The sequence below is a fragment of the Gossypium hirsutum genome, chromosome A08 (assembly GCF_007990345.1).
Source record: "Gossypium hirsutum isolate 1008001.06 chromosome A08, Gossypium_hirsutum_v2.1, whole genome shotgun sequence".
Lineage (NCBI taxonomy): Eukaryota > Viridiplantae > Streptophyta > Magnoliopsida > Malvales > Malvaceae > Gossypium > Gossypium hirsutum.
The window spans coordinates 66155610-66175463 of record NC_053431.1 but is presented as its reverse complement, the minus strand read 5'-3'; the positions used below and the strand labels follow the sequence as shown (position 1 = coordinate 66175463).

Sequence of the window (19854 nt, the reverse complement as noted above, 5' to 3'; positions counted from 1 at the left end):
AACTCGCTTGATTATGCATGTCAAGACCACACCATTTGATTTGATATGTCAAAATGATAAAGGTACTTAGGTTTAACCCACTCACTCCAAAAAAGCCTACCTTCACAATTAACCCTTAGTGAACCACCTTGAGCCTAACAACCCATTCATTGATGTACCCTTAATATTAACCCAGAACTAATTATTGTTGAAATCCCCTAAATTAATTTGATCCCTATTTTTGTCGAGATTTGATTTGGAATAGTTGTTTAGCTATGTTTCATTCTATTTTGTAATTTGACTTGCCTTAAAAAAATAAAAAATAAAAAAATATATTTATATATACATGTATACATTTTAGTAGTAGTGATCTTCTAAGCTAAAGAGTTAAATTCCATATTTTGAGAAAAACCTCTATTGTACGCAATTGATGACTAGCCATTTTTCTAGCTAGGCAATTTTTCAATTCAATCTCGATTCTAACCCTTTCTTTCAGCTTGTGACCACACCCCTTAACCAAAGCCACGTTACAACCCTCTAAAGACTTTTTGATTGATGTTTCATCTCAATTTATAGTGGTAGAGATTTGATTTTCATGCAAGCCTATGGTAATGACTTTTCATTATTGACTATTGAGTGCTTCATTTATTGTCCTTAAACACCTCGAGTGATTTAAGTGAATCTTTAGTAAGGATGTGAAACTCCGTGACATTTTGAATCAAAGGTAATTACTTAGACGAGGGGAGACACCTATGTTTTCATGATAAAATACTCAACTTGGAATGTTTGAAACTTTGATATTCTTTCACTTGAATTTTCAAAGTATGATTACCTATGGATTATTTTGAGATATTATCAATAGAAATTATAAGTTGAGAAGAATTTATTTTGATTATGAGTTGAAGATTTTGCTTGAGGACAAGCAAATGCTTATATGTGGGGGTATTTGATAAATCGTAATTTATACATATTTCTATCCCATGCTTAGCACATTTTATGGATGATTTTTCCTTAAAATTGGTGACTTCGATGCTCCTAATGCCTTAATTTCATATTTTATACTTAGGTGAGCATATGAGAGTGAAAGGAACGAGAAACAGGCCAAAAACGGAGAAAATAGGCCAACGTACGAAATCAACACGGCTTGGACCTCCTCACAAGGGCAGACCACATGGCCGTGTCAATTTGGCAAAATCGAAGCATGACTCACACGGGTTGACCACGCGCCCGTGCTTATTTAACAGGCTTGACCACGGCCTGAAGTAATCGCACACGGGTGTGTCACACAACCGTGTCCCTACCAAGCCCAAGTTTAGTCCAATTCGGAAAAGGCCAATTTTGAAGGTTCTTAGGCATTCCAAAGCCTATAAATACACCCTAAAGGAGGAGGAAAAAGGACACACAAGGAAGGAGGTAGAGAACTGCTCAAGGAAAGCCAATTGATCCATCTCAAAAGTCGGATTTATCATCCAGACTGAAGATCTCCCCCCAATTTCCCTTCAGGAGTTTTGGGTTTTCTTTATGTTTTGTAGTCATTATTCTTCTGAGATGTTTACCTTTTTAGTTGTGAACTAAAACCTCTAAATACATAAGGGGAATGAAACCTAAGACAGATCTTGTTATTATTATCTGAACTATATGATAAATATTTGGCTTGTTCTTAATTATGTGTTCTTAATTCTTGTCTTGATATTCCAGGATATTGATTCAACTTAAGCTATTATTTAGAGGAGGAAAAGACCCTGTCTAAGATTACATTTTTCATAATTAAGCAGAGTTGGTTGTGTGCCTAGACATAGGGTGACAAGATTTTGCTGGATTAGGGTGAAACCTAATAAGGGGATCCATAGATCGAGTTAATGCAACCTTAGGGAGTTAATTAGAAAGAGATTTTAATTATTCAACCTAGGGTTAGACGTTGTTAGTCTCGAGAGGGATAATAATATAACTTAGGGATTTCTACGGATCAAGTCAAATGAATAAATTGTCCGATTTAGAGTCAAATAACAAGTGAAGTCTAGGTGGATTTTTCCTTAGGTTGTGTCTTAATTCAATCGTTTTTTCCAAAAGTAATTCCCTAATTCTATTTTCTGTGATTTCTTAGTTTAGTTAATCAGTTAGTTAAAACAAACCCCATTATTCTTAGGCTAGATAATAAAAAGAAAGTTAATACTAGTACTTTTAGTTCCTTTGGGTTTGATAATCTGGTCTTGCTAAAGCTATACTACTGTTCGATAGGTACACTTGCCTTCATCATGATAATAGTTAGTTTCAAGAATGATTCATTATAAATATTTAAAACCTATCACGAATATCACGTACGAGTTATATGAACTTACTAAGCATGTAATGCTTACTCCGTTCTATTTTTCCCTTGTTTCATAGTGCTCAGAAGCTCGTGAATGTTGGAAGATCATCGGAGCATCGTCACACTATCAACTAGCATTTTGGGTACATATAGTGAAATCATTTTAGTACAATGGCATGTATGGGACAACTTGACCATTGGTAGCTTGATAATGTTATTTTGTAACCTAGCCATTAGAATGGCTAGTAATGGTTCATTTTGGTATTACTAAGTAGGTTATTATGATATATATACACATGTGTTAAGTTGAGTACATGTGATCAAATATTGCATAAGTTAAATCAAGGTAAGTTTATAAACACTTGTGCTTGCAATGACATGTCATGTTAAATGATGAAATTGCCTATTTTGAATGCTTGGAATGGTTGGTATTGGTTGTGTGTTTCAAGTGTAGGTCTTGGGTGAAATTTTGGGTAAGAAATGAAGCTAGAAATGGTTTCATTTTATCCACACGGGCATGTGTTTAGACCGTGTAACACACGGCCTGGTAACATGGGCATGTGGTTAGGCCGTGTGTCCCCTGCACCTTAATTTGAGAAACAAAATGCTCAGAATTGGGCATACGGGTAGAGGCATGGGCTTGTGTCTTAGCCGTATGTGCCACACGGCCTAGAACACTAGAATTTGTCTTGGCCATGTGAAACTTGCACCTAATTTTGAATTGAATTAATTGACCACACGGCCTAGCACACGAGCTTGTGGCATGGCCGTGTGTGCAAGTCAGAAAGTTACACGAGGTCAAACACGGCCTCCAACACAGGCGTGTTCCAGGGTCACACGGGCATGTCCCTTAGACCACACAGGCGTGTGGGCCCTGCACCTTGGAAAAATTTTGTAATTTCATGAAAAACTCTTCGAGGTCCCGATTAAGTCCCGATTCCATTCTAATTCTCATATTGGGCCTTGAAGGCCCAATAAAGGGACGTTATGAATGATATTGGTAAATGAATAATAAATTATAAGAATCATTGTAAAATGTTTTGAATGTTTTGGTAATGCTCCGAAAACTTGTTCCAGCGATAGATACGGGTTAGGGGCGTTAAACTGACATTTTATACAATTAAACATACATTTCACATACATTTTCAAATTTCATGTAATCATCATTTAACATTATTCACATTGTCCCTAATACGAGCCTACGAGGCCCAAAACATGCATTCAGAGTGGTTCAAGACTAAATCGATAACTTATGAATTTTATTGGAACCCTTAGAAAATTTTGCAAAATACATGGGACACAAGCTTGTATGGCACGGTCGTGTAAGACATACAGCCAAAAACATGCCCATGTCACAAGCCGTGTGGACATTCGAAATGGGATCACATGGCCGTGTTCCAGCCCGTGTCCAACCCTGTGTAACTCTCTGACTTTGGTCACACAGCCAACCACACGCCCGTGTGACCGGCCTGTGTGCCCTTCGAAATGGCCACACACACCCGTGTGTCAAGCCGTGTGCTAGGTCATGCCAATCTTATAGGGTATACAGACTTATGCCACACGGCCAAGTCACACGCCCGTGTGCTGGGCCGTGTAGAGCATATTGACTTGATTTCTAATTCAACATCACGGGACACATGGCCGTGTAACCTGACCGTGTGTCACACACGACAGAAACACACGCCCGTGTCTCTGTCCATGTGGACAAAAACAGGCTATTTACCAAGCTATCTTGCCACCCAAATTTGCATACATATACACCAAACAAGTCATAAGTAGGCACTCAAATCAAGCATAACCAAGCCTAGTTTGTAACATCCCAAATTAGGTCCTTGTTAAAATAGTGGTTTTGAGACCACAAATCTGAGATAGAAATAATTATTTTATGGATGTTACGAGGTCCATGATATATATGCATGCCTGTGTGAAAATATCGATGCAAAATTTTAGCGATAAGGTGTCCAATTGAGTTATTAAGACTAAATTGCAATAAGTGAAAAACATGTGATCTAATTGATTTAAGGGCTTAATTGTGATGAGATTTGAAATTTGCAGTCCTTATTTTTCAATTAGACCTTTATATGTCATTATAGACAAAAATGGACATAAGAGGGATAAAATATCAAAGCTATAATGGAAGGGCATTTTGGTCCATTGGTTAATAAAAGAATTAAAAGGGAAAAATGGTCAAAATTTGTCTCCATCTTCATCCTCCTTGGCCGAAATTCACAAGAAGCCATAGCTATGGTTTCTTTCTTCTTTCAAGCTCAAAATAAGTGCATTCTATCCCCGTTTTTAATGTTCTTTACATTTTAGAAATCTCGTAGCTTGATTTAGCTGTGTCTACCCTTAATTTGAGCTAGGGTTCATGTTAAAAAATATACCCATGAATGACAGGCTTGTGCTTTGATGTCTAATGGAAGAATATGGATGTTTGAGGTGTGATAAACAACTTTTACTAGGTGGTTTTTGGTGAAATTGATAAAAATAACCTAACTATAAAAGTTGTAGAAATTGTGTGAATGTGTGAATAAATGAAAAATATGGGTTGGTATAAGAGGGAATATGATTTGTCTAGGCTTGAATAATAAGAAAAACGGGTACCTTTCATTTTACGAGCTTAGGGGCAATTTTCTAATTTTGTAAAATTTTAGGAGCAAAATTGTAATTTTGCCATATCGTGATTTTTGAATTGAAATGAGTAATGCATCTATTAAATAAGCTAAATGTGCTATTATAGATCAAGGGGGACGAGGGATAGACCTTGACCGAGGAAAAGGCAAGGTTATGGACAAAATCACAATTCACCATATTTTGCACCGAGGTAAGTTGTGTGTAAGTAATTCAACAACTCCAATACTACGCATCTAATATTTGACATTATATGATACATGTATGTATGCCTTAATGAAATTGACTTATGATGATCCAATGGAAGTTTAGTGATAGCCTAGTGTCTCGAAAGCCCGAGTGTCTCAAAGGAATACTTAGGACTTGGATGTCATGACACCTGCTAAATGTGCTTCTGTAAGACCATGTCTGGGACATCACATTGACGATGTGTAAGACCATGTCTGAGACATGGCATCGGCGATGATATATGTGCTAGTGTAAGACCATGTCTGGGACATGGCATCGGTGATGATATGTGTGCCAATGTAAGACCATGTCTGGGACATGGCATCGGTGATGATATGTGTGCTAGTGTAAGACCATTTCAGGGACATGGCATCGGTGATGGTATGTGGATTCATGTAAGACCATGTCGGGGACATGGCATTGGTGATTTATTTAGTTGGTGAAAATCTCGAGTGTCTTTTAGTATTTCAGTGGTTCAATGGACCATTCAAGATGTTGGGTTAAGAAGTGGAGTGATATGAGTAAGAATGTATGGTACAGGTATGTATGCAAACCTCATGATTATTGAATTCGATTCATGATGGGAAATTTAGCATAAGTAGAAAGGAGTAAGATAACCTTGATGTTTAATGATATTTAATGTCAATTTTGACTTTTTTCATGTGTGTAGTATGATATTTTGGTGATAATTGATAATATGTTTAATCCATGAATATCTTGACTTATGTTGTTTATTATTTATATGCAACTTACTAAGCCCTGTGCTTACCCTTCTCTTCTTTCCCTTTTCTTTTAGCATCGTCAAGCTAGATCAGGGATTGTGGACGTCGGAGCTTTCGTCACACTATCAACAAATCTTTTGGGGTATAATTAGTTTACTACATTTAAGTATGGCATGTATAGGGGACTTAGTATTTTGTTATATGTGTCATATTTGTTAGCCAAATGATGGCTCCTTTTGGTATATTATTCCATTTTGTATATGGCCATGAAATATGACTCATATTGATTATTGGGTTGAAATCCCTAAATATTGTTACATACATGAGATGTGTTGTTACTTTTGTGTTGTGTGCCAAATGGTTGATAAAATGTGGAATTTATGCTTGATGGATAAATGATTCCAATTGGTATGGTCACTATATTAATAAAGGCAAAGAAATGTAATGAATGAACTTAAAAAGTCAAGGAGTCCCAATTATGTAAACTTAATATGAAATTGTCATGCATGAGTTAAAGCTATGGATGTCTAAGTAACCCTTTTATGCCATGTCAACCACCATTGGCATGTGAGTGTGTGTTAGGGTTGTTAAGGGGGACAAGAGGGCTTGGAAAATAACTTCAAAGTTGTCCATACGGGTAGACACACGGACATGTGTCTAGGTCATGTGTGACACACGGCCAGCCCTATGGGCATGTAGTCTGGCCGCGTGTCCCCTGTACGCTAGTTTTACAAGTCAGTATGTATGCTAGTAAACACACGAGCAAAGACACGGTCATGTGCCTTAGCCTTATGGAGGACACAGCCTTAGGACATGGGCGTGTGCCCAGGCTGTGTGAAGTCTTCACCTTAATTGCAAAAATTAAATTTGCCACACAGCCTAGCATACGGGCGTGTGACTTGGCCGTGTGCTATTAAATTTATGTTAACATCATAAACAGAGAATTACATGTCCTAGGGACATGGGCGTGTCAAGGGCACACGGGCTTGTGACCCTATTTTAAGAAAAGTTTTCTAAAGTTCCCAGTTTAGTCCTGAACAGCCCCCGATGTATGTTTTGGGCCTCGTAGGCCCATACAAGGGACGATATGCATGCTATTGAATAAATTTTAAATTTGAACGAAATTTTATGGCCCGATTTTACAGTAGTGTATGTTCAAGTCCGTTAATGCCTTGTATCCTGTCACGGCGTTGGACACAGGTAAGGGGTGTTATATTTATTAGTATTAGAGCTACGGTTTAGTCAGTTCTAGGACTACGAAATGAGTGTTGAAGTCTAGCTATACATGCCATACATGTATTATGAAAGTGTGACAACTCCTGACAATTGAAATTGTGTTTTATATAGTAAATGGATCCTGAACAAGCAGTTGCTGATGATGTAGAAAGTAACGCACTTGCTCCCACCAAAGGAGCAGTGCTAGCTGATAGTAGACCTGAGATGATTAGTAGAGGATAAAGAGGTAGAGAAGCCTTTCTCCATATGATGAACAATTAGTACACTGATTTTGTTCGTGCAAACCTGGGTGTTCAACCTCCCCCACCCCCTCCTATTCTTCAGCCTACCCCTATAGCTCCCCAAGTTGTTGAGATGGTGAGAAGGGAAAGGCCTCCAGTTGATCGAATTAGAAAGAAAGGAGCTGAAGAGGTCCAAGCTAACATTGATGATGATCCGAAAAGAGCAGAGCTTTGGCTCGAGAACACTATCCAAGTCTTTGATGAGTTGTCATGCACTCTAGAGGAGTGCATGAAGTATGTGGTATCGCTTCTAAGAGATTCTACTTACCAGAGGTGGAATACCCTTGTGTCGGTTGTACCGAGGGAGAAAGTGACTTGGGAGTTTTTTCAAAAGGAATTTCACAAGAAGTATATCAGTTAAAGGCTTATGGATTAAAAGAGGAAGGAGTTCCTCGAGTTGAATCAAGGTAAAATAACAGTTACCGAGTATGAACGTGAGTTTGTGAGGCTTGGCAAATATGCTCAGAAATGTGTATCTACGAAGTGATCATGTGTAAAATTTTTAAGGACAGGTTGAATGAAGACATCCGATTGTTGGTCGGCATCCTCGAGTTGAAAGAGTTTGTAGTCTTGGTCGAAAGAGCATGCAAGGCCGAAGAATTGGCCAAAGAAAAGCGGAAAGCTGATTTGGTGTCTCAAGACTTGAAGAAGAGGCAACTGAGAAAATATATTCAATCTTCATCTAAGAAGTCAAGAGAGTTTACTACTCGATCTAATGCCTCTGCTAGGTATTCGAGCAAGAATAGGAGTAAACAATACACGGTTTCGAAAGCTCAGACTACCTCAATTGCCAGTGTTGGGAATACTCAACCTGATAGATCAAGATGTCCCCAATGTGGAAGATGCCACTTTGGAAAGTGTCATGGGAATGATAGAACTTGTTTTAAGTGTAGTTCCCCTGATCACTTTGTTAGGGACTGCCCCGAGAGGATGAAAAGAAGAAATCTCTAAGGAATAAGGTCAGATAGTAATGCTAATAAAGGAAAACCTCAAAGGAATCCGGGTAGTGGAACGAGTAGTAAAGGTGCACCTAGAGAGTCTGGTGTGAGACCCGAGGGCAGGGTACGTTCGAGGACCTATGCTATTCGCGCTCGCGAAGAGGCCTCATCTCCTAATGTAATTACGGGTACATTTTCTATCTATGAAACTCCTGTTCTTGCTTTGATTGATCTGGGTCTACCTATTTGTATATTTGCATGAAGTTGGTGTCTGGTACGAACTTGTTTATTGAACCTACTGAATTCGTAGTAAATGTTTCAAACCCATTAGGCAAGTATGTGTTAGTTTATAAAGTGTGTAAAAATTTCCCTTTAATGATTAGAAGTCATTGTTTCTCGGCTAATCTTATGCTATTACCATTCGATGAATTTGAGTACTCATGATGTGGTAGTGAATTGTAGAAGAAAGTTTATCGAACTGAAATGTGAGAATGGTAATGTTCTCCGGGTTGAACCAGATGAATTAAATGGCATGCCTGCAGTGATTTCTTCCATGTCTACTTAGAGATGTATAAGAAATGGGTACAAAGCTTACCTCGCCTTTGTGCTGAACATTAAAAAGTTTGAGTTAAAGATTGAGTCAGTACCGGTAGTATGTGAATATCCAGATGTGCTTTCGAAAGAATTGTCGGGGTTACCTCCTATTAAGGAAGTAGACTTTAGCATTGATTTGACTCCTGGTACTGTGACTATTTCAATTGCACCGTATAGGATGGCCCCAACAGAATTAAAATAGTTGAATGTTCAGTTACAGGTCTTAATTGATAAGGGTTTCGTGAGACCGAGCTTTTCACCTTGGGGTGCTCCAGTGTTATTGTGAAAAAGAAAGATTGTTCGATGAGACTATGTATAGGTTATCGACAGCTTAAAAAAGTGACAATAAAGAACAAGTATCCTTTGCCAAGGATTGATGATCTATTTGATCAATTTAAGGGAGCCACAGTATTTTCAAAGATAGACTTGAGGTTCGGCTACTATCAGTTGCAGGTTAAAGAATTGGATGTGCCTAAGACTGCCTTTAGAGCGAGGTATGGCCATTACGAATTCCTCGTTATGCCATTTGGTTATCAAATGCTCTTGCTGTGTTTATGGATTTAATGAATAGAATACTTCGACCTTATTTGGTTAAATTTGTTGTGGTGTTCATTGATGATATTTTGATTTATTCAAGAGATGTGGCAGATCATGTCGGGCACTTGAGAACTGTTTTATAGACTTTGAGGGACAAATAGTTGTATGCCAAATTCAGTAAAAGCAAATTTTAGTTTTGTGAAGTCGAGTTTTTAGGACATATTCTTTCGGGATATGGTATTAGAGTTGACTCGAGTAAGATTTTAGCCATTGTTCACTAGAAACCGCCGAAGAATGTGACAAAGTCAGAAGCTTTTTATGTTTGGCCGATTATTACAGACAGTTTGTTAAAGGATTTTTTATTATTGCCACTCCAATGACGAAGTTGTTACAAAAGGATGTTAAGTTCGAATGGACAGAGAAGTACCAATAGAGTTTTGAGAAACTAAAAGCGTTGTTGACTGAAGCTCCAGTGTTAGTTCAACCTAAGCCGAGAAAGGAGTACGTGATCTTCAATGATGCATCCTTGAATGGTTTGGGATGTGTGCTTATGCAGGAAGGCAAAGTGATAGCCTATGCATCTAGACAACTGAAATCGCATGAGAAAAATTACCCGACACATGATTTAGAGCTAGCTGCCATTGTGTTTGCATTAAAGATTTGGAGACACCATTTGTATGGTGAGACTTGCCGAATATTCACCGATCACAAGAGTTTGAAATACCTGATGACCCAAAAGGATTTCAATCTTAGGCAATAGAGATGGTTAGAGTTGATAAAAAATTATGAGTTAATAATTGACTATCATCCGGGAAAGGCGAATGTGGTCATCGATGCCCTAAGTAGAAAATCCTTGTTTGCTTTGAGAGCCATGGATGGTCGGTTAGCCTTACCATACGATGGTGCTATCGTAGTGGAGTTGAGAGCTAGGCCGATGTTCCTTCAAGAAATTTGTGAAGCACAGATTAACGACAATGAATTGCAAGCCAAGAGAACTCAATGTGAGTCGGGTTCTGAATATGATTTTTAGGTTGATTCCGATGGTTGCGTGATGTTTTGAGGTAGTATTTGTGTTCCTAAAGACACTGAGTTGATTCATAAGATTTTGAATGAGGCACATAAGAGTTGTCTGTCAGTACACCTCGGTAGTACTAAAATGTACAACAACTTGAAGAAAATATATTGGTGGGACGATATGAAGAGAGATATTTCTGAGTTTGTTGCGAGATGCTTAATTTGTCAACAAGTAAAAGCTGAGCACCAAGTGCCTTCAGGATTACTACAGCCTATCATGGTTCTCGAGTGGAAATGGGACCAAATTACCATGGATTTTGTATCGAGCTTACCTTTGACACCGAGTAAGAAAGATGAGGTGTGGGTCATTGTTGATCGATTGATGAAGTCAGCTCATTTCATCCCGGTATGTACCGACTACTCGCTTGATAAATTGGCTGAGCTATATATTTCTGAAATTGTAAGACTCCACGAAACACCCTTATCGATCATATCAGATAGAGATCCAAGGTTTACCTTACGATTTTGGAAAAGGTTGCAAGAAGCCTAGGGCACGAGGTTGAGTTTTAGTACTGCTTTTCATCCACAAACCGATGGCCAATCCGAGAGAATGATTCAAACCTTGGAAGACATGTTGAGATGTTGTGTTCTAGAATTCCAAGGTAGTTGGAAAAATGCTTACCTTTGGTTAAGTTTGGCTATAACAATAGTTTTCAGATGAGTTTAAAAATGGCACCCTATAAAACGTTGTATGGCCAGAAGTGTCGAACTCCCTTGTACTGGACAGAGCTCAAGGAAAGTAAATTGCACGGGGTTGATCTGGTTAAGGAAACCGAGGACAAAGTGAAAGTAATTAAAGATTGTTTAAGAACGGCAAGACAAAAGTCTTACACAGATTTGAAAAGGAAAGAAATTGAGTTTCAAGTGGGTGATAAGGTATTTTTGAAAGTATCCCCATGGAAAAAGGTTCTGAGATTCGGCAGGAAAGGCAAGTTAAGTCCTCATTCCATAGGACCTTACGAGATCACCGAAAGGATAAGACCGGTAGCTTACCGGTTGGCTTTACCGCCGAAATTGGAAAAGATCCATGATGTATTCCACGTATCTATGTTGCGCTGTTATAGATCAAACCCCTCACATGTGATATCACCGATAGAAGTTGAGATTTCACCAGACATGACTTATGGTGAAGAGCCGATCAAGATTTTGGATCGAGAAGTCAAACAGTTGAAAAACAGGAATATCGCCTTAGTAAAAGTGTTATGGCATAGGAACAGGATAAAGGAGGCTACATGGGAGCCCAAGGAAGCCCTGAGAAATCAATACCCGCACTTGCTTATCGGTAAGATTTTCAGGGACAAAAATCCCTAATAGGGAGAATTGTAACATCCCGAATTAGGGCTTAGTCGGAACAGAGGTTTTGAGACCACAAATTTGAGATAGAAATAATTATTTCATGGATGTTATGAGGTCCATGATATATGCATGCCTGTGTGATGATCGCGTGATTTGTTACAAGTAATAAATACTTATAATGAAGATCAAACCTAGACTAACTATTATCACGACAAAAAGGCAAGCGCACTTATCGAACAATAGTATAGTAACGGTAAGACCGGGATATCGTACCCAAGGGAACCAAAAGTACCAGTAATAACTATCTTTTTATTATCTAGCCTAGGAATAAAAGGATTTGTTTATTAAACTAATTATCTAAACTAATTAACTAATTTAATTAAAGCGAAGAGAAAATTTGGAAAAAGACTTGAAGAGAAGCAATTGATAAAGACGACACCCAAGGAGGAATCCACCTAGATTTCACTTGTTCTCTGACTCTGAACCGGATGATTTATTCACTTAACTTGATCCATGAGACTCCCTAACCTATGTTATTATCCCTTTCGAGACTAATAACGTCTAACCCTCAGTTGAATTAATCAAAATTTCTTTTTAATTAAAACCCCAAGGGAAGCAGTAAATCACTCTATGGACTCCCATATTAGGTTTCACCCAAATCTGACAAAATCTCGTAACCCTATTTCTAGGCGTTCGATCAACTCCGCATAATTATGCCAAATCTACTCTTAGGCAGGGTCTATTCCTCCTCTGCATAAGCACATCAAATCATGAATTAATACCCGGAATATTAACTCAAGCATTAAGAACACATAATTAAGAACAAATTAAGTATTTATCATACAGTTCAGATAATAATAACAAGATCCATCATAGGTTTTATCCCCCTTAGGTATCTAAGGGGTTTAGTTCATAATAAAATAAGAGTACATCTCAAAAGTATAAAAATAACAAAACATGAAGAAAACTCTAAAACCCCTAAAGGAATTCTGAGAGAGATCTTCAGTCTTGGAGTAGCTCCGGCTTTTGGGATGGATCATCTGGCTTCCTTCAAGTAATTCCTGGCGTGTGGTTCTGTATTCCAAAAAAGTTCTGGAAGAGGCCTCCTCTCTGGGTCATACTTAGTGTGTTTATATAGGCTTTGGATTGGCTTTCTTCCTCCCTAAGTACCCTTTTCCGTGTAAAATACAACTGGTTGAAAAAGGGACACGGCCGTGTGACGTGATTGCCAGGCCGTGTTCGATCCGTTAAATTGCCACGGCCGCGTGGGCTCAATGGCCCGGCCGTATGAATCGTGTAAACCTTGGTCAACACCCACGAAGGCCACGGACGTGTGAGATGCCCGTGTGGCAAGGCTTAGGCAGTGTGATCTTCTCGATTTGGTCTGTTTTGTCCCTTTTTAGCTCGTTTTTGGCTCATTTTGACTCTTGGTGCTCTCCTGAGTACTAAACATGAAATAATCGAATTAAGAGCACCAAAATCCATAAATCTAGTAGTAAACATCCATAAATATGCTAAGTATTTGGGGTAAAACTATGTATAATTTGGCATTTATCAAATACCCCCACACTTAAGCATTTGCTTGTCCTCAAGAAAAACTCCCATTTACTGCTAGAATTCATTCTTTTCAATCACATGATCAGTATTGATAATGTTACAAACTATTCCACGAAAAATTATACAGTGAGAATTTAACTATAGGGGCATTAAAAGCCTCAAACAATCTAAATCAGATATTTTGATAATAAAAATCATAGGTAATCTCCTCCCTCTAAGTAATCAACTTTAGTCCTAAATATACAAAAGATGACATCCTCACTAAATATTCACTCAAATCACTCAAAGTGTTTAAGGTTCAAGATTAAGCACTCAATTATCTAACATGAAAAGTTATTACTATAGGCTTGCATGAAAATCAAATCTCCACCACTTGTAAATGATGTGATACACTAATCAAAAGGTCTTTCCATGGTTGTAATGGGGTTTAGGTTACAGGTATGGATACAAGCTGAAGAACAGGGGTTAGAATCGATATAATTTCAATATGTTACCCCACTATCAAAACTTAATTATTGAACCATAAACAAATATCTAGAACTATTTTACATGAGTTCATGACAACTTTAGCTTGCTGAGAATTACATTTTTTTAAGAACAAATCAAGTTAATACAATACAGAAATCATACTTCATGATTTAGTAACAAAAAATGGGAACATAGTGAGGTAATAATATTAAAATTAATCTCAATAAAGAGGTAAATTAAGTAAGAGGATTTCAACAATAATGGGTTAATGGGTTAATGATAAGGGTTAATCAATAAAAAAATAAGTAGGCTGAAAGGGGGTTCGCTAAGGGTTTAATTATGTGGGAAGGCTTTCTATGGTGTAAATGGGTTAAATCCTAAGTGCCTTTATCATCTCAGTATATCAAATCATACGTGTGATCTTGACATGTATAATCGAATCAAGTTCTAGAATAACAGTTCAATGTTGACACACTCAAACCACAAAAGAAGTGAGCAAGAAAGAAAGCTATATGCTCAAAAGGCTAAAAAATCTCACCAAAAATTTGGGTTTTTCATGTCATTTCTGTATACTTAGGATTTCAAGATAATACCTCAATTTAGGAGAAATAGTCTAAAAATTTTATTTCTCAAAATATCAACTTATCATGCTCGATTCTTTAAGGTCATATAATCAAATAATCATGCATAATTCCCTTAGTATAATTCACGACATATCAACAATAATTATAGATTAATCAGAATTCATTCTATCAATATTATGAGAAAATCACTTAAGCAGAAGACCAAATTCAGGGATTTGAGAATAATGCAAAAAGTTAGGTTTCATGTTTACCCCCACACACTTAAGATGTACATAGCCCTCAATGTACATAGATAGATTATTCAAAATAAAGAAAATCATAAGAGGAAAGGAGGTGAAACTCCCTGTTATATGGATCTGGAGCTTGATTCTGAGGATGGAGTGTTCGGGGAAAGTGGTAGCTGCCATTGTTCTTGGCTAGATAAAGAAATTGGGTCGTTGAACATGGCACTTGTGAGGTATTGTTTCCCTTTTGTTTCCTCATTCCGTAAAATATTCCTAGCAACTTTGCTTGGAAGTCTGTAGAATCATGAAGAGCTTATTAAGGGTTGGTGTGGAAGAGAGCGTAGTGGAATTACTTGTTAGAAATACCAGAAAATAGAAAAAAGTAAAATTTACTAATATAAATATGTCTTTCAAAATAAAATAATAAAATTGAAATAAAGATAAAAATCAAAAGAAAAATAAACATAAATAAAATAAACTAAAATAAAAATAAGAATAAATAAAAAAAGGAGGATCCAATGATCCTCGTCGGTGAGGCCCTCAAGTGGTGGTGCTGGAGTGGCAATATGAAAGTGCTAGCATAGCTGCTGCATCATGGCCTGCATATCGTCCATCTGTCGGTCCCGTCGTCGATCTTGCTCCTGAATCATCTCAAACTGCATAGTGCAATACTACTCGAAGTAGGCAAGTCAGTCGAAAAGATGTGCCAATGAAGTAGCCGCATGAATTGGTCGTTCCCTAGGTGGCGCGGTGGAAAGCTCCTCATGCTGTGGGGGAACATCATTAGGGATTTCCTCAAGATCCTCCTCGTCAATGGCATGCGAGAGATGGTACTGAGGAGGATCGGTCCCACGTCGGCGCTCGATCATCCTCATGTGTAACATAGTCGTGATACCCTGTGGGGACATCTGACCTATTAGGGTAAGCACTGATGACTGGGTCGCAGTGTTGAGGAGGCCGAAGTGTCTGGCAAGGTGCGTCACGTAGGGACCGATAGAGATCACTCCTTTCCTATGCTGCTTGGTCTGATGGTGAATGGCAAAAGCAATGAAGTAGGCCAAGTCAGTCACATGTGCATTCGTGCACCATAAATAGTAGGCGTAGTGGGTGTTGATGACATCGGTGCTCTCTCTCCTTCTGGTCAAGGTGTGTGCCAATATGGCATGAAGATATCATAGGGAAGGGGGAGAGCTGAGGCCTTCGAGCGGCTGGGGTCGTAGGTGGAAGAGATTGGTGCCAAAGCCTTCCAGCACAATGAGGGGGAGATGTGGATATTGTGTGGTATTGCATTCATGTCCTCCTCCTCCATAAACTCATCGATGTAAAGTTCCAGAGCAACTCTAAACTCTGGGACACTCATCGCACGAACTAGGCCGCCTAATCGGAAGTGAATGGTGCCTGGGTCGTCATTGTTCGTCATCACCACCTGTAAATGAAAAGTAGACCATAATTCTAAAGTTTGCTCTAAATAAGTGGGCTCGGTAATAGCGAAGAACCGTTCCCATTAGTCTGTGGATAGGAGGGCGCGGATGGCATTAGCAAGCTAGACTTGCTCTACGGTAGCCCATTCGATGCAGCGACCTGTGGTGATGGGTCGTGCGCTTAGTATCTGAAATAGCTCCTCCTACAAACCTTACGAAAATTCAATGAACGGGTGCTGAAATTCGGCTATAGCACGTACCGAGGAAGAACCCGGTCCCCTACATCTCTTTGAGGAAGGGACCGTGGCCTTCTTGCCTCTTGATGATGACATAATGTACCTAAAAATACATGAGCATTGATAGAATCCAAGATACATTAGTAGTTAAGTAATAGGCCTAAAATTAGTACATGCTATTTAGTAGCTTAAACACGTCAAATATAGAAAATTCTAAAGCAAATTCCTAACTTGTCTAAAACATATTTGTAATAGTAACAATATCTATGCAAAGCATGTAGAATACTAATGTAGCAACACAAACTGGAAAATAAGGTTGAGAAAGTGAACCAAATGCTGTTGTAAGGTGGTGCACGGGCGTGTGGTGGTCAGCACGGGTGTGTGACGTGGAGAGGAAGTCGTGTGGTGGGAAAATAGAGGGTATAGGAAGGGCAATGGGGATTAATGCTAGGGAAGTGGATTTGATGGTGGTTTGGGGGTTGAGGAAGTGAGAATTTGGGGAATGGTGGCCGAAATAGGGATTAGGGGTTGGGGAAGGGTAGATTTCGACTAGGGTTTTGAAAGGAGGAAGAAGATGAACAGTGGTTTGTTTATATAGGGAAGGGTCACATGGCCTAGGGCCACGCCCGTGTACTTTGAGGGTGAGCCCGTGTTTTTTGAATTTTACGAGTTAGGTCGTGTCTGGCTATTATCACACGCCTGTGTGTCTTGGGCGTGTGTCAAACACGGCCATGTTGCACGGGCGTGCCTAGCTTTGTTCGCTTCTCCCAAGCCCGTGTTTTATGATAGCATGCCTGTGTATTCTTGTACACGACTGAATGGCACGGGCATGTCGCATGCCCGTGTCGAAGAAATAGAATCGAGCCTTGTCCCTGGCACGGCTGTGGTTTTCTATCCCTACGCCTGTGTTTTTCCTATCAAGTTCACCCACGGCCATGTCGCACGGCCCTGCTTCAACACGGTCATATCGCACAGCCGTGTCTCTTCCCCTGTTTAGCCACAGCTTTAGGCACGCCCGTGTGCCTGGCCATGTGTGCTAAAAAACTTTGCAATTCAAAGACTGTGCCTGGCCATGTGTGCTAAAAAACTTTGCAATTCAAAGACTAAGTTAATTGATTCGAGGTGTGAGAAGTTAAAACTAAAGAAATCAAAATATCTTAGTGCTCGGGTTGCCTCCCGAGAAGCTCTTATTTATAGTCTAAGCTCAACTTACCTCTCCGTTGATTTATTATGGTGGTTTGAGGAGTTCATACTCCTCGTTCCTGCTATCAATCTTAAAATAAGGTTTTAATGGGGTGTTGTTTACCTTAAAAGTGCCGAACTTGGGATGACTCACCTCAACCGTACTGAATGGGAAAATACTGACTACCGTAAAAGGGATTTCCTCATTTGGTGTGGTAGTGACAATGTGGGGATCTGCAGCATCCGGTAAGACTTTATCGCCAACCTGAAGGTGATTAGGAGAGGTGTCGGGCTTGTTTTGGTGTAGTTTCGGTTTACCGCGTGTTCTTGGTTTGTGTTCTCGCCATTCATCTAGCTCCTCTATCTGAAGCCTTCGTTCCTCATGGGTTTCTTTGTTCTCTACATGATAATAGTGAACTGCCTCCGTTGTCTTGGCTCGAGGGGGTTCCTGCAAGGATGATTGAGTATTATTTTTATCATCGACAGGTTTTATAGCGTTATCTTGAGTTTTAGAGGTTTTGACTGAGTCGCGTGCTTGAAGTGTTACTGCATCGTCACCTGCACGAAGTGTTAGGTCTCCTGTGCCTATATTAATAATGGTTCTGGCAGTTGCTAAAAAGAGTCGTCCTTAAATTAAAGGTACGTCGTTATCCTCATCCATATCTAAGATGACAAAGTCTACTGGGTAAATAAACTTATCAATTTTAATGAGAACATCTTCAATAATACCCTTAGGAAATCTAACTGTTTTGTCAGCCAATTGTATGCTCATCCTAGTCTGTTTGGGTTTACCGAGACTAAGTCGTTTAAACATTTTATAGGGCATAACATTTATACTTGCCCCTAGATCAGCTAAAGCATTATTCACAGATAAACTACCAATTAAGCAAGGAATTGTAAAACTCCCTGGATCTTTCAATTTGTTAGGTAGCTTATTTTTTAGAATAGCTGAGCAGACGGCATTGAGTTCCACATGCGATGTAGCGTCTAATTTCATTTTATTGCTCAGAAGTTCCTTTAAGAATTTTGCTGAGTTGGGCATCTACGAAAGAACTTCAATAAAGGGTAAGTTAATATGTAATTTATTTAAGAGTTTGACAAACTTACCGAATTGTTCTTCTGTTCTGTCTTTCGTCGTCGCTTTAGGATATGGCACACAAGGTTCATGATTCGTACTTACCTGTTTGGGATCATTATTGTTTACCTCTTCTTGCCCTTTGTTCATCGCGTTGTTTTGCTGTATTTCTGGCTCGGGTGCAACGAGTCCGTCCTTATTTTAAGTGCTAATTACATTGAGGTGTTCCCTCGGATTAGGTTCAGTATTACTTGGTAAGCTACCTTGTGGTCATTCAGAGATTAGTTTGGAAAGCTAGCCTATCTGAGTTTCAAGTCCTTGGATCGATGCTTGTTGATTCTTAAGTGCTGTCTCGATATTTTGGAAACGGGTTTCTGACACCAAGATGAATTTAGAAAGCATCGCTTCAAGGTTTGGTTTCTTCTCTTGTCGATAAGGTGACTGTTGAAAACCCTGAGGATTTTGCGACTTTTGATTCTCTTGACCACCCCAGGAGAAATTTGGGTGGTTCCTCCAACCTGCATTATAAGTATTACTGTATGGGTTATTTTGAGATCTAAAGTTATTGTTATCCATATAGTTGACTTGCTCTTCTTCAGTTGTAGGATTGAAGGATTGGTATTCTGTATGCACTCCTCCTCCACTTGAGTCACACCTCATTATTGGATGTACCTGCGTAGAACTAAGAAAATTATCAATCTGTTTATTGAGAAGTTCTACCTAATTAGAGAGCATGGTGACTGAATCAATGTTATAAACGCCGGCTGTTTTCATTGGCTTTGTCCTCATAACTTGCCACTGATAGTTGTTCAGTGACATCTCCTCTATGAATTCATAGGCATCTTTTGGTGTTTTATTGTTGATGGTTCCGCCAACAGCTGCGTCAATCATTTGTCTTGTCGAGAGATTCACACCATTGTAGAACGTTTGAACTTGCAGCCAAAGCGGTAACCCATAGTGAGGGAACCTTCTCAGTAAGTCCTTGTATCTCTCCCATGCATCGTAAAGTGTTTCTAAATCCATCTACACAAAAGAAGAGATATCATTACGTAATTTAGCCGTTTTAGCTGGTGAAAAATATTTTAGTAAAAATTTCTCGGTCATTTGTTCCCAAGTAGTGATAGACCCTCATGGTAACGAGTTCAACCACTGCTTGGCTTTGTTTCTCAGTGAAAAGGGAAATAACCGAAGACGAATGGCATCATCAGAAACGCTATTGATTTTGAATGTATCGCAAAATTTAAGAAAATTCGCCAAGTGCGTGTTAGGATCCTCACCCTGCA

The 19854-nt window shown here is 39.0% G+C and overlaps 1 non-coding gene across 1 annotated transcript; it reads left to right on the top strand.

Moving 5' to 3' along the window:
* The first annotated feature begins 19520 nt into the window (after positions 1–19520).
* On the top strand, positions 19521–19627 carry LOC121205399 (small nucleolar RNA R71). Its single transcript, XR_005900477.1, has one exon. It is a non-coding gene; the product is annotated as a small nucleolar RNA R71 (small nucleolar RNA).
* The last annotated feature ends 227 nt before the right edge of the window (positions 19628–19854 follow it).